This window comes from Chenopodium album, chromosome 1, assembly GCF_948465745.1.
Source record: "Chenopodium album chromosome 1, dcCheAlbu1.1, whole genome shotgun sequence".
NCBI classification, from domain to species: Eukaryota; Viridiplantae; Streptophyta; class Magnoliopsida; order Caryophyllales; family Amaranthaceae; genus Chenopodium; species Chenopodium album.
In genome coordinates this window covers 71152871-71177745 of record NC_137834.1, presented here as the reverse complement: position 1 = coordinate 71177745, position 24875 = coordinate 71152871, and the positions used below count along the sequence as shown (strand labels likewise).

The 24875-nt window shown below is 37.3% G+C and overlaps 1 non-coding gene across 1 annotated transcript; it reads right to left on the bottom strand.

The window, feature by feature from the left end:
- Positions 1-7711: 7711 nt before the first annotated feature.
- Positions 7712-7817, bottom strand: LOC145566557 (small nucleolar RNA R71). Its single transcript, XR_014095446.1, has one exon. It is a non-coding gene; the product is annotated as a small nucleolar RNA R71 (small nucleolar RNA).
- Between the last annotated feature and the right edge of the window lie 17058 nt (positions 7818-24875).

Genomic DNA, 24875 nt, shown 5'->3' with positions numbered 1-24875 from the left:
CGCTACACTCCATAGTGTGGCGCTACAGCTCAGACTTTGGCGCCAATATTGGAGCTTCGGTCTGGGACTGTTTTCGGTGTTAGTAGTCAACAGGGGTATGCCTAAAGTCGTACTAGGTCAATTCCGATTGAAAAATTAGATTTTATTGACTAAAATTAAATAATTAATTAATTAATTAATTAAGAAAAGTTCTTTAAGCCATTAATTTACTTAGTCTCAACACAAGTCAACAAACGGTTAAGAGAAACATAGAATATATATGCACAAAAAATAATGCACAATTAGTCAAGTAGGCACAATATGATGCAATGTGTTCGCAACCTAACCATGGCTCTAGTTCTCTAAAGTTCGGGATATAGATTCGTCAAAGAGGGTCCATGGTTAATTGTCCGGATGCACCGCGCGGAAGCCTAACCGTGAAGGGTTGGCGCGAGTGGATGGGACACTTCGAGCTTTAGAAAAAACTCGCTTCCATGGTTTGGTGAATTCAACATCTCGGATGTACCCTTTGTTGCACGGAGCGTTCAATCGGGTAGATGGAGGAAGAATTCTCAGAGGGTTATGTCCATATGTAGAACACATATGGGTTTCAGAAAAGTGAGAAAAAATTCAATCAGGAAGTAGGATCGAGCAAACAATACGAAAAATCGGTCGAAATTAGAACGCATATTTCTGGCTCGGTATTGGGGGAAATGGGCGCCAGCAAACAGAGACTGGCGCCAGATTTTAACTATAGCGCCTGACGCCAATGCTGGCCTCTGGCGCTACGGCTAAAAGTTTGGCGCCAAGCTCTGGACCCTGACGCTACTTCTCACATGGCTCAGCAGCTTTCGGTTCTCGATAAAATCTTCCAGTTTCGCGCGGTGTTATTTCAGTCCTAGTTGTGAAAGATATTTCTCAAATTTCCTACGTGTAAAATCCTATGTTTTTGACTCATTACGGATGGTCTTTCCAATGAGATCCTTTTTATGCATATGACAATAATGTTAATCAAAATTACGCACATGAAATACTTAGAACTTTTCGAGTCTGATCCACTCATTCTAAATCAGTGCCGAAACAAATTCAGGAATTAAAATAGAAATCCTCCCCAGTGGAGTCGCCAAAAACTGTAGGGAATAATTTCAATCCTTTAAAATCCCACTAGCTTGAACCCCACTTTGATCATACACTAAAGTAGGGTGGCGTCCAAAAGGGAAGAAGATAGAGCAAAAGAGTCGCCAACAAGTTTTTAAGGAACTTGTAAACCATTCACGAGGTGAATGTTACACCCCTTAACGATCCAAGAGATCGTCAACTCCATAAGGTCTAGAACCAAATAAGGGTTCGGGGATGAAGGTACAAATCCAACCTAAAAGAGATTGAATCTGCCCTAATAATAGGCCTCTACTTTATTCTGCTCGTATTCATGTGCGCTTTCTGACTAACATGCAATCAATAGGTTTAACCCTAAACCTGTTTAATCTATGTTAGTTGAATATTAATGCACAAATAAACTATTATTGGCGATCACTTGAATTATAATCAAATTATACCTAAACAAGATTATTAATTATCTTATTAAGCGTGATGACAAGTACCAAAATTCCCTTTAAACATGCAATAAAGGTGATCAAGCAATAAAGAATAAATATCAAGCAACATGATAAATAATAATAAATAAATAATTATAATCATGATCATAAAATTATAATAATCAAAATAATAATCATAAAATATAATCATCATAATAATAATAATGATAATAATCATGAAATCATAATAAAAAGTCATGTTAAAACATAATTAACATAGCAAGATCCTAGGCATGATACTAACAAGATTAATAACAAACCCTAGCATGTCACTAAGCAATAAAAATCAAATCTTTAACCCTAACATGATACTAACAATCATTAGGAAGAACATACGAAGCATCGCAACAATCATATTTAATATTAAAGTTACCCTAGACATGATACTAGGAATATCATAATAACAATATAAACATGATTTCTACATCATAAAATCAATTAAAACCAATTAAAGCGCTTACTTTGATGCTTCGTACCTCTTTCTAATAACAAAATACACACGTTAGTAACTTCAAGGAAAAATAATAATCAAACAATTAAATTAAATAATTGAAAGAGAGATTTGGGACCAAACCCTCAGAAATTAAACCTTTCACGTCTAGGGCGAAGGCAACTTCGAATATGGCTAGATGTTTCTTGGTCTTGTGAATGCGGAATTTTTTATTTGAGAAAAGGCTAGTTTAGAAAAAGAGAGAGAGCGAGAGAGAATAATCAAGAAAATCTTGAAGAGAGTTGGTGAATGATTAAGAGAGAATTAATGATTGCGAATGAAAACTGATTGTAGGTGAATGAAAACGAAGATTTTAATACGTTATTTATAGAGAAAATCAGCCAATAAAGATAATTTAACAAAACAAAGTCTAACGCTCAGGAAACAGATCTGGCGCCAACCCTGGCTAGCTGGCGCCAGGCACCAACGGCTAGCGCCAGGCGCCATTGGCTAGCGTCTGGCACCAAGCCTGGTTCCAGGCGCCAAGGCCTGGGGTCAGATGCTAGTCTTGATTTTAACGCGTTTTCGAAAATCCGATAAGTTTACCGTACTGGAGAATAGAATAATATAATTTCTTCGAAAATGCTATTTGACTTTGATTAAAACTCTGAAAAGTCAACAAAGTCAACTTATCAATGCTAATTGAATTAGGAACGAAAAGAACCTTATAGAAGATTCTAGAAGACTAAAACCATTCCTAATTGCATTAGGAATGATAAATCATATTAGGCCCTCCCCTAGATCATTGGGCCGTACATAAAGCTCAAATCGAGCCCTGTTTGGTAAATTGGCCATAACTTCCTCAATATTCATCGGAATTGGGCTTAAAATATATCGTTGTAAAGGTCTTTGCAATCCCCATCCAACTACACCACTATTAGACCCATATCATGGACCAACCAAACTGGATTGGCTGTTTTCTTAAAATAAAGTTTTCAAAAACAAAGATAAAAGAAAAGAAATAAAAACTTTCCGCAACACTAGACCTTTCCACACTTTCGTTTCATTCGATTATGATTCGATGTGAAAGGTTATTATCATTGGGTTTGGTTTTGTGGAGACACAAATGGGTGTCTACACATTGTAATTTTTTTTTGTAAGGCGAAAATAAATATGCTATTATTATTGAAATAAACGTGACTAGAATTATTGGCATCATGCGCCTTATTTTAAATATAAAAATTATAAATGATAGAAGCAAAGAAATATTGATCTAATCCTTCTGCACTTTAGTAATCTCCTTCTCATTTTCAACTAGGTCGGCCTTCACCATTAATGTGTCTTTTGTAGCCCGAACCGTTACACCCCTAGTCGAACTTTCACCCCTTTCACCTTTCTTAGAATTCTTCGATTGCTTTTCTCTATAATCCATCTTTTTCTTAACCTTTCCTTTCACATAATTCTTCTTTTTAGGCATTATAGGAGTCTTAAACTCAATTCCTTATGTTCTCGGACCTAGACGATCTTTAGGAGGCGCCTTCTTACTTCCAACACGTCCCTTCACATCAAACTTGCGTGATTTGACTCGATCCTTCCTACTTCTAGGATTCAACCATGTCTTGTATGCACTAGATAAGGAAGGAGGAGCTTGGTTACTTAATAAAACGGTCCACAAAGGTCTTCCAATCTAATAAGCCTCGTACTTTTAAACATTACTTTCATGCAACGATACTTCACGAGGACTATCGTCATAGCCTGGAACTACTTTTTCAAGTCCATATTGTCGCATCTATCGAGAAGGACAATAAAAAGTCATCTTTGAAATACTAGGAACGCGACAATACGGACTATCATTCGTTCCAACCATCCTAGTAAGCCTCCACCAAGGCACCACCCACCGAATGGAAAATTCTCTCTTTGCAAAGAAATTCTTCAAATCATCATATGACATGTTCGCAGAGTAATTTTTCTTCCTGCGGACTAGATCGTTGGGACCATATTTTCAATATCGTCGGGGGATTCAAAAAGTTCTAAACGTTCCATCAACCAAATCTGCAAAATAAAAATAAATCAGTTAATAAATAAATAAATAAATAATTTGTAGAAAACCACTGTGACACGGCAGCATGCACCTTGTCACGGAAGACATGCTCCGTGACACTGTGCATGTTTCGTGTCACGGGGGCTACTCAAAGCGTGTTTTTACCTGCAACAGTACTAGAGAGCCCTTCCTGGCGGCTTTCCGGTCAGCTTTTGCTTCGTCAAGGCCGCGGAAAGTTTCACCAAGGCACGTAGGCATGGGAGATTTCCCAGATTCAACATGTTCAAGCACAGACGCTAAACAAACATGTCCTACCCTACCGTTTTCAAATAAAAGCTTGCTAAACATGCAAAAAAATATAAGCCCTTTTACGGTATACATGATAAGACTCAAAGACAGGGCGATTGAAATACAAAATTGCAAGTTTTTCTAAATCTACCTCATTACCACACACATTTTTATTTAAATCTGGATCTGTATGATTCAGATGGCGTTCAACGTCTTGGTAATAATACCCACATAGGGTAGGCATGGCAATGAGATTTCTGGCAGGAAACCCAAAGATGGCCCCGAATTCCTCCGGCAGGGGACATATTTCATCGTAATCAAATTTAAAACAATGTGTTTCAGGACTCCAATAGTCTAAAGCTGCCCTAAGAAAATCATGTTCAATCGCTACATGTCTCAAGGCTAAAAGGCCTCTGACATGAAACAATTCCAACTCTCTTTTGTCAGCATTGGTCAAAGAATAAGACCAGTCGCGCAGTGTATTATCAAAATTTTGAGACATTATTATTGAAATATGAAATTCTAATAATTTTATGTTTCGTAATTATAGAAAAAACGCTTGGAAATACTCAAAATCTATTATTCTATACGCGCAAACCACACTGCTGAAGAATACGCTCACTGTGACACGGGAATTTCGACCTTTTCACGGGAATTTATGCTGCAACACGACAGCCTTTGCCGTGACATGGTGTACAGTGCCGTGTCGCGGTGCAAACACGTTTTCTTTTTTTATCCTTTACCTATTTTTATCCGGATTTTTATTATTTTGTCTTCACCGTTTATCTTTTAACTCTTTTTTTTCGAGAGTTTCATTCCTAATAAAATTCTCCATTTATTTTTTATTTTTTATTTTATTATTTTTAATCTTTATTATTTATTATTATTTTATTTTATTATTACTTTATTTTTTATTTTATTTTTTTAGTATTTCGATTTATTTTTATTATTTACTGTTATTTATTTTTTATTTTCCTTTTTCTTTTGGGGAAGTTGTAAAATTTGTCCCATTTCCATGCTTATTTTTCCTTTTTATTTTGGAGGAGTTGTAAAACTTGCCCCTTTTTTATTTCTTTTTTCTTTTGGGGAAGGTTGATGAGTGTCAATTATGGCACTCATAGGGTAGTCTTTTAAGATGATTTCATCTTTCTTTTTATGCTTTCTTATCTAATTTTTGGTCCTTTTTCCTTAAATCCCTTTCTTTCTTTCTTTCCTTGTGTTTTTCGTGTTTTCTTCGTGTTTTCCTTTTATTTGGTTCTTTTTCCCTTTTATTCCTTTTCATTTTTTTATCTTGTAGGTACTAAGGATTTGTCTTTGCAAGGGAATCAAGATGGGCTATATTGACTAAGCAAGGGAGAAATAATCGGCTCAGAGAGGGCATGAAGAGGGCATCAAGCCCTGCTAGTTTGCCGCGGGCGCGGGTACTGAAGGCCGCGGGCGCGGTCTCTTATGCACCAAATTGGCAGATTTCGACCAGGAACTCTCCGCGGTCTGGCCGCGGGCTTGCCGCGGGCGCGGGTAGATTGGAGAGCCCGCTCGTACCAAAGAGACCGCGACCCTCTGATTATCCTTTGGGAGTAGGGGATTCACCGCGCTTTTGCCGCGGGCGCGGCCTAGAAGACCCGCGGTCGCGGATGTTGCCCAGAAAGCCCGCGGAGTTTTTAATGGGTTCCGTACCCATTTTTCCACGGGCGCGAGGTTTATTGGAGAGGGCGCGGGAATCTCGTTATTCTTCTTTGCCTACAAATACACTTGTAATTCCTTTTTGAAGATAACTTTTAGATAACTTTTCATTAGCTTAATTTTAGAGAGAGAAGTTAGAGAGAAGTTCTTGGTATTGGATTTGTATTTCAACATTGGATCAATTCAGCTTGGATTTCTTCATTTTCAATCATTAATGTTAGTAAGATTTTCTTCTTCTAGTTCATCTCTTACTTGATTGATTTAGTTTCATCTTTGATTGTTTATATTGCTTGGATTTGAATTGGATATTGTAGTTGATATTTCTTTCTCTTGATTTTGGTTTAGAATGATGATCAATGCTAATTCTAGTGATTTGTTCTTGAGTTACACAATGATTAGTGAGTAGATTAGTTGCTAGGGAGAAGGGGAAGCATGCTTGATTGATAATTTGTGCTAGTTGATGATCTTTGATTGATTGAATTGTTGCAATTAAATTGGTTGACATAGTTTTGCATGTGATTAATTAGATTAGGAATGATCAACCTATAAGATTAATCTAGATTGCATTGCATTTCTTAATGACATGACCCATCAATTTGAGAATTGCTTTAATTGATTGAGTTTGATTGTTAATTTCCTTGATTAGCCATTCATAGTGACCCCTAGTTTGGCCTCTAGAAGATAGCTCTTGAATTCTCTTGATTGCTACTATTGTTTGTCCTTTTCAATGCTTAAATTAAACGAAGAAACTGTCGATTATCACGATTATTGAATTAGCATGTGGAACCAATATCCCTAGCATTTAGCTTATTAAATTACTTGATTAGTCTAATTTTGCTATCATAACACCAACCATTTTCTCACTTCAATCTTCGAAATAGCTTGATTTAGGCTAAAGAGAACACCAACTAACTCCTTTAGGTTCGACCCTTTACTTACCTATACTTGTTTTAGGTTGGTTTAGGATTTTATAAATAGTGTTTGATTTTGGGATAAGCAATTAATGACTAGTTTATTCCTCTATCAAAATGGCGCCGTTGCCGGGGAGTGAAATTGGTTCTTAGCTTTAGTTATTGAGTCTATTTCATTTTAATTGAAAAAAAAAATACAAAAAGATTTTGTTTCTTAAGGCTACATTTGTAGCCGTGCTACTAATATTTTCATTGAAGTTTTGCATGCATAGAGCTCGTGATCGGTCCATTGTGCCTTTTGACCCGAAAATCGAAAGGATTCTTTCAAGGAGAAGAATTGCTAGTCGATCCTTTGAATTTAGTTCTTCAAGCGAAGAAGTATTTGAAGAGGAACTAGGCATGGGAGATCAACCAAGAGTTGCTTTGAAAGAATTGGGAATTCCCGGTGCGTACAAGTTTGAGAGTGGAATTGCTCCACCTACAACATCGGCGAATGATTTCAAAATTAGGCTTGCTATGATCTCTTTGATCGAAAGGAGACAATATAGCGAAGCTAAGAATGAGATTTCGTTGAACCATCTCAAGGAGTTCAAAAAGTATTGCAACACTATCAAAGTGAACGGAGTTTTTCAAAAATTCATCCGGCTAAAGTTGTTTCCATTTTATCTCATAGACCGAGCCATAGAGTGGTTGGATAAGGAGTTAAAGCCAAATTCCCTTCGAACATGGGACGAAGTCACCAAGGAATTCTTGTCCTGATTCTACCAACAAAAGAAAACGGCGAAGGCTAGAGCTTTGATTCAAGGGTTCAAGCAAAGACCTAATGAAAGCCTCTACGAAGCATGGGAGAGGTATAAAGAGTATCAGAGGGAATTTCCCCACCACGGAATTCCAACTTATCAAGTCATTCAAATTTTCTATGGTGGCCTAAGTCCTCAAGGCAAATCATGCCTTGATGGGGGTGCCGGAGGACCCACAATGAATCAGACGGAAGAGGAAGTGGTGGACATTATAGAGGACGTGGTTAAGTACTATAGAGATTGGCAAGATGTTGATAGGGATTCAACTAGCAAGAGTGGCTCTTCGGTGTACTCTATAGACCATCTAAATGCGATCAACAACTTATCCTCACAAATGACAAACTTGGGGAAAGAAATGACTGCAATCAAGGCCAAGTTGGAAGGTCCCTTTTCTTCTCAAGCTTCGAATTCTCCCTCCCAATTTAAGGGAAGAGGTACCTTTTCTAACTCTCAACCCCCTCCCTCTTCAAATAATATGCCTAGTGGTTGCTTGTTTTGTGATGCATGTGGATCTTATGATCATGACTCTTGTAATTGCCATCATGCTTCTCCGGAATGTGGTGATGATTTTGATAATAGTGAGAGTGAGCATGTGAATTATGTGTCAAATAATAATGTGCAAAGGTTTGATAATCAAAGTGGTCAATGGAATAGGAATTACCAAAACCAAGATAATTTTGACAACTATAACCAAGGTGGTGGTTATAGGAACCAAGGGAACCAAAGTTCTCGTGGGAACTATAACAATCAAGGTTATAGTAGTGAAAATCAAAACCAAAATTATGGTAATCAAAACCAAAGTAATGGAAATCATAACCAAGGTAGTGGAAACCATAATCAAGGTTATGGTCAAAATCAAAATAGGGGTAATTGGAACAATCAAGGTAGGGACAATTTTCAAAATAATTCTCAAAGAGGTCCCCCACCCTGATTTGTTCCAAAGACTCAAGGTGAAAATTCCTATTCATAATCTTCTTCTTCTAGGACCAATTTGGAGGAAATAATTGAAAATCAAACCAAGTTGTTGAACACATATATGGCCGTTAGTGACAAGAAGTTCAATGAAATGATGACCCACATCAAAATGCCCGAAAACCAAATTTCTCAACTTGCTAGTGCTTTGAAAGACCAAGCAAGCCCTTCTTCTTTACCTTCCCAAGGCCTAGATCCCAAGAAACCCGTGAATGCTATTGTTATAAGGAGTGGTAAGGTTCTTGAGGAGAGATTTCCAAGGAGGAGTGATAACAAGGAGGTCCCAAAGGAAGTTTTGGTTGAGAATGAGGGAAGTAGAGCATCTTTAGATGAGGTTGTGGTTGAGACACCAAGAGAGGTGAGAGTAGAGAAAGAGATTGTGAAACCCAAGCACCCTTATCCCCAAAAATTCATGAGACACAAATTGGATGTGCAATTTGGGAGATTTATTGATATGCTCAAACAACTTCACCTTTCTCTACCTTTCACCGATGTGATCAACCAAATGCCTAATTATGCCAAATTCCTCAAAGAAATTTTGAGCGGAAAGAGGACTTGTGATGTTGTGGAGACAATCAATTTGACTGAAAATTGCAGTGCGATCATCATGAACAAAATGCCACCTAAGTTGAAAAACCGCGAAAAATTTTCCATCCCTTGTGCTATTAACAAGATGCAATTTGATAATGCCTTATGTGACTTAGGAGCTAGTGTAAGCTTAATTCCATATTCGGTTTATCAAAGACTTGATCTAGGGGAACTCTTACCTTCTAACATTACCTTGCAACTAGCCGATAGGTCAATCAAGTTTCCAAAAGGTAAAGTGGAAGATGTTCCATTGAGGGTTGGGAAGTTTATGTTCCCGGTGAATTTTGTTGTTTTAGAAATGGATGAAGATGCTACCTGTAGACACCCATTTGTGTCTCTCCAAAACCAAACCCAGTGATGAGTACCTTTCACGTCGAATCATAATCGAATGAAGTGAAAGTGTGGAAAGTTTAGTGTTGCGGATTGTTTTAATACTTTTCTCTTCTCTCTGTTTTTAAAAACTTATTTTAAGAAAACAGCCAATCCAGTTTGGTTGGTCCATGATATGAGTCCAATAGTGGTGTATTTAGATGGGGCTTGCAAAGACCTTTCCAACGATAGATTATAAGCCCAATTCCAATGAATATTGAAAAAATTATGGCCAATTTACCAAACTGGGCCCGGTTTGAGTCTAATATGCGGCCCAATGATCTAGAGGAGGGCCTATTATTAATTATCATTGCTAAAGCTATTAGGATTGATTATAGTCTTTTAGAATACTCTAGGAGGTTCTTTTAAATCCTAATGGAGTTAGGATTGATAATTATGTTTTAAAGAGATTGAAATTGAATAAAAATACTCCTTTTAAGAATCCTTGTTTTGTACGAAGTGGAATATATTCAGATTTTATTTTCGTGCCTCATAATATTTATCCAAATTTTATATAGTAATTGGATAGATCTTTAAATTATCTTTCCAATGGTATAATATAATATTAAATCCGAGTTATAATGGAAAAGATATGAATGAGACATGAAACTTTATCCAAAACTGACACCCTTACACTATTTTAGCCATATCTTTTTATCTACAAAATATTTTAATCTTATTCTAATTAGGTTGGAAAGTAGACTTTAAGAGCTTTCAAACGACATATTATATGCCTTATTTGAACTTCCGAATCAAAAGATATGATAAAAACAAAAACGCATGAATTTTTGAAATCAGCGCCGGGAACAAGGTTTGGTTTCTGGCGCCAGCCATTGGCGCCTGGTGCTAGCCATTGGCGCCTGGCGCCAATTAGCTGGTTCTGGCGCCATCTCTGTTTTGCGTGCGCCAACCTCATTTTGAGTGCGCCAGACTCTGTTTTGTTAATTTTGTCTTTTTGGCTGATTTTCTCTATAAATAACGTATTAAAACTCCGTTTTTGAGAACCAGATTTCAACAATTCTTATTTCAATTCACCAATACCCACCGATAATCATCTACATCTATCGTTCACCAATTCATAAGTCTTTCTTTAGCATTCCCTAAATCATTCATCTCTCTCATTTATCTTTTTCTAAACTTTGTGTTTTCATACTGTAGACACCCATTTGTGTCTCCCCAAAACAAAACCCGGTGATGAGTGCCTTTCACGTAGAATCATAATCGAATGAAACGAAAGTGTGGAAAGGTCTAGTGTTGCGGAAAGTTTTATCTCTTTTTCTCTTCTCTCTGTTTTTGAAAACTTTATTTTAAGAAAACAGCCAATCCAGTTGGTTGGTCCATGATATGGGTCCAATAGTGGTGTAGTTGGATGGAGCTTACAAAGACCTTTCCAACGATATATTATAAGCCCAATTCCGATTAATATTGAGGAATTCATGGCCAATTTACTAAACTGGGCCCGGTTTGAGTTTTAAGTACGGCCTAATGATCTAGGGGAGGGCCTAATATAATTTATCATTCCTAATGCAATTAGGAATGGTTTTTAGTCTTCTAGAACATTCTAGAAGGTTTTTATCATTATTAATTCAATTAGGACTCTTCAGAGTTTTAATTAGATCAAATAGTATTTTCGATGGAAATTATATTATTTTATCTTCCAGTACGGTAAGTTTATCAGATTTTCGAAAACGTGTTAAAAGTCGATTTGGCGTCAAACCCCAGGCCTTGGCAACTGGAACCAGGATTGGCGCCAGACGCCAGCATTGGCGCCTGGCGCTAGCCACTGGTCCTGGCGCCAATGAGCCAGGTCTGGCGCCAAAGTGGTTTTGTGGTCTTCAGACTCTGTTTTGATAAATTATCTTTTTTGGATGATTTTCTCTATAAATATCGTATCAAAAACTCCGTTTTCATGGACGGATTATCAATATTCATTCACCAAGAATCTTCAATTCTCTTCTTAAAATCATTCATTCTTTCTTTTCTAAAACTTTGTTTTCTCGAATACAAAATTCCGCATTCACAAGATCTTGATACGCCTAACCATATTCGAAGTTGCCTTCGCCCTAGACGTGAAAGGTTTTAATTTCTGAGGGTTTGGTCCCAAATCTCTCTTTACATTATTTAATTTGATTTCTTTGATTATTATTTTCCTTGAAGTTACTAACGCGTGTATTGTGTTATTAGAAAAAGGTACGAGGCATCCAAGTAAGTACTTTAAGTACTTTAATTGATTAATTTATTTATGATGTAGATATCATGTTTAGATTGTTATTATGATTCCTAGTATCATGTCTAGGGTAATTTTAATATCAAGTATGATTGTTACGATGCTTCCTATGTTCTTCCTAATATTAATTCATGTTAGTATCATGCCTAGGATCTTGCTATGCTTTAACATGATTATGATTATGATTGATATTATTTTTATTAATGATGTTGATTATTTATTATTATGTTGCTTGATATGTATCATATTTTATATTGTTATTTCTTGATCACGCCTTTTTATTGCATGTTTAAAGGGAATTGGTACTTGTAACCACGCTTAATAAGATATTAATAATCTTGTTAGGTTAATTGTGATTATAATTCAAGTGATCGCCAATAATAGTTTATTTGTGCATTAATATTCAACCAACATAGATTAAACAGGTTTAGGGTTAATCCTATTGATTGTATGTTAATCAGAAAGCGCACATGAATACGAGCAGAATAAAGTAGAGGCCTATTATTAGGGCAGGTTCAATCTCTTTTAGGTTGGATTAGTACCATCATCCCCGAACCCTTATTTGGTTCATGACCTTATGGAGTTGACGATCTCTTGGATCGTTAAGGGGTGTAACCTTCCCCTCGTGAACGGTTTACAAGTTCCTTAAAAACTTGTTGGCGACTCTTTTGCTCTATCTTCTTCCCTTTTGGACGCCACCGTACTTTAGTGTATGATCACAGTGGGGTTCAACCTAGTGGTATTTAAAGGCTTGAAACTATTCCCTACACATAAAAAATTCCGCATTCGCAAGATCTAGAAACACCTAGCCATGTTCGAAGTTGCCTTCGCCCTAGACGTGAAAGGTTTAATTTCTGAGGGTTTGGTCCCAAATCTCTCTTTCAATTATTTAATTTAATTGTTTGTTTATTATTTTTCTTGAAGTTACTAACGTGTGTATTTTGTTATTAGAAAGAGGTACGAGGCATCAAAGTAAGTGCTTTAATGGTTTTTATTGATATTATGATATAGAAATCATGCTTAGATTGATTTTGATTCCTAGTATCATGTCTAGGTTAACTTTAATATTAAGTATGATTAAAAGTAGGATGCCTTTTATGTTCTTCCTAATATTTATGATTGTTAGTATCATGTTAGGGTTAAAGATTTGATTTTTATTGCTTAGTGACATGCTAAGGTTTGTTATTAATCTTGTTAGTATCATGCCTAGGATCTTACTTTTATTATGCTTTAACATGAATATTATTATAATTATTATTATTAATTATGATTGCTATAATTATGATATTAGTTATCGTGATTATTATTATTATTATTATTATTATTATTATTATTATTATTATTATTATTATTATTATTATTATTATTATTATTATTATTATTATTATTATTATTATTATTATTATTATTATTATTATTATTATTATTATTATTGTTGCTTGATTATTTATTGTTATTGCTTGATCGCGCCTTTTATGCATGTTTAAAGGGAATTCGTACTTGTAATCACGCTTAATAAGATAATTAATAATCTTGTTTAGGTTAATTGTGATTATAATTCAAGTGATCGCCAATAATAGATTTGTTAGTGCATTAATATTCAACCAACATAGATAAACAGGTTTGGGGTTAATCTTATTGATTGCATGTTAATTAAAAAGCGCACATGAATACGATCAGAATAAAGTAGAGGCCTATTATTAGGGCAGGTTCAATCTCTTTTAGGTTGGATTTGTACCTTCATGCCCGAACCCTTATTTGGTTCTAGACCTTATGGAGTGGACGATCTCTTGGATCGTTAAGGGGTGTAACCTTCATCCTGTGAATGGTTTACAAGTTCCTAAAAAAACTTGTTGGCGACTCTTTTGCTCTATCTTCTTCCCTTTTGGACGCCACCGTACTTTAGTGTATGATCACAGTGGGGTTCAAGCTAGTGGGATTAAAGCTTGAAATCAATTCCCCACAGTTTTTGGCAACTCCACTGCGGAGGATTTCTATTTTAATTCCTGAATTTGTTTTTGCAATGATTTAGAATGAGTTGATGAGACCCGAAACGTTCTAAGTACTTCTTGTGCGTAATTTTGATTAACATTATTGTCATATGCATAAAAAAGATCTCATTGGAATGACCATCCTTAATGAGTTAAAAACATAAGATTTTACACGTAGGAAATTTGAGAAATATCTTTCATATCTAGGACCGAAATAACACCGCGCGAAACTGGAAAATTTTATCGAGCACAGAAAGCTGCTGAGGCATGTGGGAAGTAGCGTTAGGGGCCAGAGCATTGGCGCCAGCATTTTAACCGTAGCGCCAGACGCCAGTATTGGCGCCAGGCGCTACAGTTAAAAGCTGGCGCCAGTCTCTGATTGCTGGCGCCAATTTCTCCTAATACCGAGCCAGAAATATGCGCTCTAATTTCGACCGGTTTTTCCTATTGTTTGCTCGATCCTACTTCCTGATTGAATTTTTTCTCACTTTTCTGAAACCCATATGTGTTCTACATATGGACATAACCCTCTGGGAATTCATGCTCCATCTACCCGATTGAACGCTCCGTGCAACAAAGGGTACATCCGAGATGTTGAATTCACCAAACCATGGAAGTGAATTTTTTCTAAAACTCGCGGTGTCCCATCCACTCACGCCAACCCTTCACGGTTAGGCTTCCGCGCGGTGCATCTAGAAAATTAACCATGGACCCTCTATTGACTAAACCATATCCCGAACTTTAGAGAACTAGAGCCATGGTTAGGTTGCAAACTCATTGCATCATATTGTGCCTACTTGACTAATTGTGCATTATTTGTTGTGCATACTCTCTGTGTTTTTCCTAACCGTTTGTTTGACTTGTGATTAAGACTAAATAAACTAATTAATGACTAAAGGACTTTATTTTATTAATTTATTAATTAATTTGAGCTAATAAATAAATATATAATTGAGTCATAGTTCCTTTAAGTCAACCCGGTTTTTTTATTCCCGTATACTGCACAAACGTCAAGTTGTTTTGGCCATAGCTGAAGTTCTAGAAAGAACTAAGAGTCACAAACCAAAAGTTATGACTAAAATACCACAGTCTGTCAAGTTTAATGCATATACGTGAAGTCTTAACTTAGTCTTTGCTTGAGTCTAGTCACATAGTCTAGCCACATGGTCATGACACGAGTCTTAACGTACCATCTACACTCACTAGTCTTAGCACACAATTTGAATATACATCACCGTGACCATGTCTTAGGTTCATGCATGAGTCGGTCTTTCCGTCATTTGAGTGGGGGGTACATCCTATTCCTAATTCTTCATATCCCTCCATCTACATCATTTTTCTTCACATTCTATTCAATCTTTCTTCACTTCTTCCATCCATTGCATGTTGAATAAAGTTTGAGTCAAATAATTAACAATGAATATCCCCAAATTCCTTTTCCACAGTACTTGGTCAAGGAGAGAAGGGCGATTAATCAAGGACAACCTCTTTGTTCAAGTCTCACTTTTTGATAAACCGATTCGTCAAAAGAGGAAGGCTAAGAAGATAATGGCAACTCAAGAGGAAGTTAATGAACTTAGGGGTCAATTGACTAACGTGACTGAGACGTTAAAGGCTTTAACCCTCAAGATCGATGATCCCGTGAAGCAACAACAAATGAACCTCATGCAAGAAAGTTTGAGGAAGCTATCTAGTGATTATAAATTTTAGGGCATGAGTTCACAAGGGGTCTCGCTGGACAAGGAACTTCTTCCGCATAATTTCAAAGCCACTGACATCCCTAAATTCAAGGCAACAGAAAACCCTTACTTCCATTTAAGAGCTTTCGAAACCATATTGAGTATTAAGGGTATCGATAAGAAGGTTTTTCCCTCTCCGTTCCCACTATCTCTTGAAACCGTTTGCCAACAATGGTTCTTCTCCCTAACAAGGAGAAAACCTCTACCTGGGAATCGATAGTAAACGCTTTCGTTGATAGGTACAAGTGCAATATCCAAGTTGAAACCGACCATAGACAACTTGAGATGCTAAGATAAAAAGAGAATGAAGGCTTTACTTCTTTCTTTAATAAATGGAGGGAAACTTCCGCCAAGATGATTGAGGTCCCCACCGAAAAGGAGTCTGTGAGGATGTTTATCAAGAATCTCCAAGAATAGTATTCAAAGCACTTAAAATATCAACACAACTTGAATACTTTCAAGGCTGTTTAAGACATCGGAATTGAAATCGAAGATGACCTCGGAAAGCAAAAAGCTACAAACAATAGTAACCACGGTGGCTGGAAAGGAAAGAAGAATGACAATCCTTCTTCTTCCGAAAACGCCCACTCTAGTAATAATGTTAGTACCTTTGACCATAATGGTGTCTTAGCCATGGACAATCAAGGATCTAAAAGGAAACCCAGGAGAGAGTTCACACCCATTGGAATGACCTACGATGCTGCTTTCGATTGTCTCTTTGATCGAGGATTAATCAAACCTATTGGCCCTACCGAGGATCCAACACCAGAAAATCGATCTTCGAGATGGAATCCAAGCTCCTATTGCAAGTACCATCGAGGGCGCGGTCATACTATTTATGAATGCTACAGGTTTCAAAACCTCATTCAAGATCTCATAGAGGAAAATAAGATCCTATTGTCTCTAGCTAGCGAGAAGACTGGATGATGTCGGAGCAAACAACACAAGACAGAGGCGAGCTTCAACGACAAGATTTCATGACCTCTTTTTCTATTTCTTTTTAATTTTTTTCTTTTCCCCAATAAGTATAGCATAGGCACCTTTTCTTTTCCTTTAGATGAATTTTGTAGATTCTTTTCCTTTTTTTAATAAAATGAGCATTTATTTCCTTATATATGATCATCACATTGCATTGCATTTAAAAAAAAAAATAAATAAAAAAACCATGTCGAATTGAGCACAAGGTATACCAATGATTTAAGGCACCCCTTGTAGCTATATCATATTACATTTCACCCTTCAATTATACAATCCTTTCTTCATAAACCACTTTGAGCCTCGTCTAACGATAGACCCTTCTTTTTTCAACCTACATCTACCTAACCATGGGATGGGATGGTGTGCAACATATGCAATTCTAAAAAAGAGCTTGAGTGATTCAAAAAATTAAAATAGCAAAAATGAGCAAAAGCAAAAAAAAATAAATAAAAGTGTACAAAAGGGCAAGTGTTCCAATGTCTTTGATATAAAAATATCTTCGATAAGAACACGTCTCAGATTGCGTCTCTTATCGAGTGCTCGGTACCGTGCCTGAGAAACATGAATGCCAAGTGAGTGATCGACCGCATGATCGAGATTTCTCACACTTATAAAAATGAAATAAAAGCTAGAGTAAAAGAAAGAGCTAAAAAAAGAGTAGAAAACCTCAAGCATGAAAATACAAATATTCAAAAGCAAGGTTGCACACCTTGGGGGCTTATCTAGGGTCTTGAGCCTTTATCCCCTTCTTCTTCAAACCTTTAGCCTAACCACGTTACAACCCTTAAAAAGAACTTTTTGAGGTATACACACTTGTGCGAGGTTCGGCTAGAGCTACGTTCGGCCTGATTCCTAACGGATACGTAGGCAACCTCACATCGAGGTGCGGCCGTAATAAAAATGCATTCATATTCACATTCACACACTTACACCATGATTATATCAAGGGATTTCCTATGCTCATCCCTATTCATTTACAGCTAGACTTGGGGGCTTGATCCCTACATCATTAGCTTACCTAGCCTAAGAGTCACCACCATTTGACTCTTTTAACAAATAACATCTTTTCACACACTTAGCTCTTGCGGCTTAGCTTTAGTGTCACTTTCAAACATTGCACAGATACATGACCAAGTTTACACCCCTTAGGAACCCCTTGTCATGGAATCTTAACGCTGAAGCATGCCTTTTCATATGAACATCACTCATCACTCATAATTGTCATTACATCGAAGTACGAAGTGTTTAGCCTCCGTGCCTAAGTTACCCAAATGCTTTCATCATTGAGTCAACCATTGAGATAGCCTAGGATGGATTAATCCTTGCACCTTGAGAGATAGTATCAAACAACATTTGACTAAGCTCATTCAACATGCACCTTCACACTTCGATTCTTTTTTCGCGTCTTTCGTTTTCGGGAGAAAGTCGGTACCCTCCACAAAAATGACGGAAATTTTTTTTTGCTTTTTTGAGTCAACACTATGCACACAAGGGTCATGAGTCACACGTATCATTTCACTTTGATTTGAGTCTAAGACATGTGTCAAACAGTTTGAGTCGAGTCAACCTCGAGTCAGTCAATCACAGAGAGTCAAGTTTATACCTTGAGTCGTGTCAAGTCGATGAGTCAAGCAATGCTAAACCTTAGGTCAACCCTAAGATAATTAAATAAATTGGCAAAGTTCTATAGTAAAAAATAAATATAGGTGTAGCAGAACAGGGAAGACCCTATCACAGCGTTCGGCGACAGAGTCAATTCTTGGCGACAGAGATATTTCAGCAGCGATAGAGATCGAAGCCTCTTAGAAAGATGATTTCGACCTCATACAACAATTTCGGGTTCCTTGGTACACCAGTTAGCCCCTGTGAGCAATTTGACATGATTAAGTAGTCGATTTGATTACAACAACAAATAAGTGATCGACCTGATGAAAGATCGTCTCACTTAGCTTAAAGCGCCTAAGCATTGGCTCTAAAGCAGAAAAGGCACCGACGTATAGGTTGAAAGCAACGAAAGCGCCGACGTACAGGCATAGCGGAAGCAAAGTTCGAGCGAGCTTTAAAGATCGACAAGTGTTGGTCTTCGACAATTTTCTTTGGAATATTATCGCAACAACTGAGGATGACTTCAAGTAAAGTTATTTTCGACGGCATTCGCTAAGATTGTGGATGTTGTCACCAAAGATTTGAGAAGATAGCACGAGATGGGCGGTCTTCGACGGCATTCGCTAAGATTGTGGAGGTTGTCACCCAAGATTTGAGAAGATAGCACGAGATGGGTGGTCTTCGACGGCATTCGCTAAGATTGTGGAGGTTGTCACCCGAGATTTGAGAAGATGGCACGAGATGGGCGGTCTTCGACGGCGTTCGCTAAGATTGTGGAGGTTGTCGCCAAGATATGAGAGGAGCGGTTCATGATGAGGCGGTTTTCGACGACTTTTGCTATGATTGGAAAGGTTGTCACTATGATTCAAGAAAAGGCTCGAGATGTAGCAACAGTGATCGACGGCGTTCCCTAGATTGCGGAAGATCGTCAAAACAATCAGCAAGATGGCGTTCCCTAGATTGTGGAGAGTTGTCACAAACAATTGAGGATTGTTTCAAGAGAAGCAATCTTCAATGGTATTCCCTTTGATGTGGAATATTATCAATGCGGATGAGGACTGTTTCAAGAGAAGCAATCTTCGATGGTATTTTCTTGGATGTGGAATATTATCAAAGCGGAGAAGGATCATTTCAGGCGAAGCGATCTTCTAATTTGAAAGCAGTTACAGGCGTAGCAGTTTTCAAGCGGGATGGAATTCTCTAGCTTGCAGGAGGTCATCAAAACAGCAATGCAGGAGCAAATCGGTTACTTTCAGAGACGTGTGCTCGACGGTGCAAGATACGCGTTTCTTAACTCTTTTATTTGTTTAACTAATGCTAGTTTTGCAGGTATTAGCGTTACAAGAGTGATTTAGGATCGCAGAACGTTCTGAGTCATTCTCCGTCCCTATCGATACTTTGACTTTCGTTTTTGAAACTTGCATTTCTCCAAACTCAGTCAAAGTGGGGGCTTCTGTAGACACCCATTTGTGTCTCCCCAAAACCAAACCCAGTGATGAGTAACTTTCACGTCGAATCATAATCGAATGAAGTTAAAGTGTGGAAAGTTTAGTGTTGCGGATAGTTTTAATTCTTTTCTCTTCTCTCTATTTTTGAAAACTTATTTTAAGAATACAGACAATGCAGTTTGGTTGGTCCATGATATGGGTCCAATAGTGGTGTAGTTGGATGGGGCTTGCAAAGACCTTTCCAACGATATATTATAAGCCCAATTCTGATTAATATTGAGGAAATTATGGCCAATTTACCAAACTAGGCCCGGTTTGAGTCTAATATGCGGCCCAATGATCTATAGGAGGGCCTATTATTAATTATCATTTCTAAAGCTATTTGGATTGATTATAGTCTTTTAGAATACTCTAGGAGGTTCTTTAAAATCCTAATGGAGTTAGGATTGATAATTATGTTTTAAAGAGTTTGAAATTGAATAAAAATACTCCTTTTAAGAATCCTTGTTTTGTATGAAGTGCGATATATTCAGATTTTATTTTCTTGCCTCATAATATTTATCTAAATTTTATATGGTTGGATAGATCTTTAAATTATCTTTCCAATGATATATTATAATATAAATCCGAGTTATAACGAAAAAGTTATGGATGAGACATGATACTTTATCCAAAACTGACACCCTTCCACTATTTTGGCCATATCTTTTTATCTACAAAATATTTTAATCTTATTTTAATTAGGTTGGAAAGTAGACTTTAAGATCTGATAAAGTCTTATGCCTTATTTGGACTTCCGAATCAAAAGATATTATAAAAACAAAAACGCGTGAATTTATTAAATCAGCGCCTAGAACCAGGCCTGGCACCTGGCGCCAGCCATTGGCGCCAATTAGCTGGTGCTGGCGCCAGCTCTGTTTTGCGTGAGCCAACCTCCTTTTGCGTGTGCCAGACTCTGTTTTGTTAATTTTATCTTTTTGGCTTATTTTCTTTATAAATAACGTATTAAATCTCCGTTTTCGAGAACCAGATTTCATCAATTCTTATTTCAATTCACCAATTCCCAACGATAATCATCTACATCTATCGTTCACCAATTCATAAGTCTTTATTTAGCATTCTCTAAATCATTCATCTCTCTCATTCATCTTTTTCTAAACTTTGTGTTTTCATACAAAATTCCGCATTCGCAAGATCTAGAAACACCTAGTCATATTCGAAGTTGCCTTCGCCCTAGACGTGAAAGGTTTAATTTCTGAGGGTTTGGTCCCAAATCTCTCTTTCAATTATTTAATTTAATTGTTTGTTTATTATTTTCCTTGAAGTTATTAACGTGTGTATTTTGTTATTAGAAAGAGGTACGAGCCATCAAAGTAAGTGCTTTAATGGTTTTTATTGATATTATGATATAGAAATCATGCTTAGATTGATTTTGATTCCTAATATCATGTCTAGGGTAACTTTAACATTAAGTATGATTAAAAGTATAATGCCTTTTATGTTCTTCCTAATATTTATGATTTTTAGTATCATGTTAGGTTTAAAGATTTGATTCTTATTGCTTAGTGACATGCTAGGGTTTGTTATTAATCTTGTTAGTATTATGCCTAGGATCTTACTTTTATTATGCTTTAACATGAATATTATTATGATTATTATTATTAATTATGATTGCTATGATTATGATATTCGTTATCGTGATTATTATTATTATTATTATTATTATTATTATTATTATTATTATTATTATTATTATTATTATTATTATTATTATTATTATTATTATTATTATTATTATCATTATTATTATTATTATTATTATTATTGTTGCTTGATTATTTATTGTTATTGCTTGATCGCGCCTTTTATGCATGTTTAAAGGGAATTCGTACTTGTAATCACGCTTAATACGATAAATAATAATCTTGTTTAGGTTAATTGTGATTATAATTCAAGTGATCGCCAATAATAGATTTGTTTGTGCATTAATATTCAACCAACATAGATAAACAGGTTTGGGGTTAATCTTATTGATTGCATGTTAATTAAAAAGCGCACATGAATACGATCAGAATAAAGTAGAGGCCTATTATTAGGGCAGGTTCAATCTCTTTTAGGTTGGATTTGTACCTTCATCCCCGAACCCTTATTTCGTTCTAGACCTAATGGAGTTTACGATCTCTTGGATCGTGAAGGGGTGTAACCTTCATCCTGTGAACGGTTTACAAGTTCTTAAAAAAACTTGTTGGCGACTCTTTTTCTCTATCTTCTTCCCTTTTGGACGCCACCATACTTTAGTGTATGATCACAGTGGGGTTCAAGCTAGTGGGATTAAAGCTTGAAATTATTCCCTACACTACCATTCCAATTATTCTAGGTAGACCCTTTCTTCCTACCTCGGGTGCTATGATAGATGTAAAGTGTGCAAAGATTTCCCTTAAGGTAGGAGACGAGGTCATAGAATTCAATTTGAATGACAACATGAAATATCCATGTTTCTTCTCTTGAAAATTTCATGATGATTAACTCTCATGATCATGTTGTGTCTTCCATGCATGAGCACTTGCTCACCTCTAACGATGCTCTTGAGAATGTTTTGTTGAACAAAGACAAGCTAGGTGTACCATGTAAGGAGGTAGCATTGTATGAGGAATTGCTTAATGGAAGCATGGAGGAAGTGGATGAACAATTGTGCTTGAAGATCTCAAGCCATGAAGCTTTGCAAGCGGCCGCAACAAAAGAAGGTAACGGTGTGCCTATGGTAGAGCTCAAACCTCTACCATCACACCTTAGGTATGAATTCTTAGGCCCAAATTCCACTTACCTCGTAATTGTTAGTGCATCCTTGAGCGAGACCCAAGCTAAAGCGTTATGTTGTGTCTTGAGAAAGCACCAAGGTGCTTCGAGCTATACTATAGATGATCTTAAAGGTATAAGCCCCGCTTTGTGTACGCACCACATAACGCTTGAGGAAGGCACCCTTCCTTCTATTGAACAACAAAAAAAGCTACACCCTCAAATGGGATAGGTGGTGAAAAAAGAGATCACCAAGCTCTTGGATGCGGGAATCATATTCCCCATCTCAAGCTCTAGGTGGTTTTTTCCCTTTCATGTCGTTCCTAAGAAGGGGGGTATGACCGTAGTCAAGAATGAGAGTGGTGAGCTCATTCCAACTAGGACGGTCATCGGTTGGAGGATGTGTATAGACTATAGACGTCTAAATACATCCACCAAAAAGGATCACTTTCCCCTTCCATTCATTGATCAAATGTTAGAGAGACTAACAAGGCAAAAGTTCTATTGCTTCCTTGATGGCTATTCGGGATTTTTCAAAATTCCAATCCACCCTGAAGATCAAGAGAAGACAACATTTACATGCCCCTATGGGACCTTTGCCTATAGGAGAATGCCCTTTGGCCTTTGTAATGCTCCCGCAACTTTCCAAAGCTGCATGATGAGCATTTTTGGAGACATGTTGGAGGAAGAAATGGAGGTTTTTATGGATGATTTCTCCGTAGGTGGGGTTTCATTTGAAGAGTGCCTAGTTAATCTTGAGAAATGTTTGGCTCGGTGTGTAAAGGTTAATCTTGTCTTGAATTGGGAGAAATGTCATTTCATGGTGGAGGAAGGGATAGTGCTTGGGCATAAGTTCTCTCATAAAGGAATAGAGGTGGATAATGCAAAAATTGAGGTTATTGAGAAGCTTCCACCTCCGTTGAATGTCAAGGGAGTGAGATCATTTTTGGGTCATGCGGGTTTCTATAGAAGATTCATCAAGGATATCTCACTCATTGCCAAGCCTCTCAATGATCTTCTTCAAAAAGATGTTGAGTTTGTTTTTGATGATAAATGCTTGGAAGCATTTAATAGATTGAAGAAGGCCCTAATCTCTACCCCCATTGTTCAAGCCCCAAGATGGGATCTACCTTTTGAATTGATGTGTGATGCTAGTGATTGGGCAATTGGAGGTGTTTTGGGACAACGTGTGGACAAGAGGATTTATGTCATTTATTATATGTCCAAGACGCTAAATGGGGCCCAAAAGAATTACACAACAACGGAAAAAGAATTATTGGCCATTGTTCACTCTTTCGAGAAATTCCGGTGTTATTTGTTGGGTTCCAAGACCATTGTCTTCACGCATCCTGCGGCTCTCAAATATCTCTTTGCCAAGAAAGAGTCCAAGCCAAGGTTAATTCGTTGGGTTCTTGAATTACAAACTTTTGAAATAGAGATTAGGGATAAGAAGGGTGCGGAAAATGTTGTGGCGGACCATCTTTCTCGTCTTGAGGGTGATCAAATTCATGATGATGGTCTACCAATTGTAGATAGAATGCTTGATTATGTCTTATATGCCATTAAGGTTAAGGATTTCCCATGGTATGCCGACTTGGTGAACTTTCTAGCATGTGGGGAGTTTCCACCTTCTTTCTCCAAGAACCAAAAGAAGAAGCTCAAGAGGGAGGCAAGACATAACTTGTGGGATGAACCAATCTTGTATAAACGTGGGGTGGATGGCTTGCTTCGGCGTTGTGTCCCGAATGAAGAGGTGCCAAGTGTTCTAAAGATGTGCCATTCGGATCTAAGTGGCGGTCATATGGGCATTTCAAAAACTACCACTAAGGTTCTTCAATGTGGTTTGTGGTGGCCGCATCTCTTCAAAGATTCATGGGGCTTTTTAAATTCATGCGACCGATGTCAAAGGGTTGGAAATATCTCCAAGAGGAATGAGATGCCTCAATAGCCCATTCTTGAGTTAGAGGTGTTCGATGTTTGGGGGATTAACTTCATGGGACCATTCCAATCTTCATATGGTAATCAATTCATACTTGTGGTTGTGGACTATCTTATTATTGGTCCTTTTTCCTTTAATCCCTTTCTTTCTTTCTTTCCTTGTGTTTTTCGTGTTTTCTTTGTGTTTTCCTTTTATTTGGTTCTTTTTCCCTTTTTTTCCTTTTCGTTGTTTGTTCTTGTAGGTACCTAGGATTTGTCTTTGCAAGGGAATCAAGATGGGCTATATTGACTAAGCAAGGGAGAAATAATCGGCTCAGAGAGGGCATGGAGAGGGCATCAAGCCCTGCTACTCTGCCGCGGGCCAGGTACTAAAGGTCGCGGGCGCGGGCTCTTATGCACCAAATTGGCAGATTTCGACCAGGAACTCTCCGCGGTCTGGCCGCGGGCTAGCCGCGGGCGCGGGTAGATTGGAGAGCCCGCTCGTACCAGAGAGACCG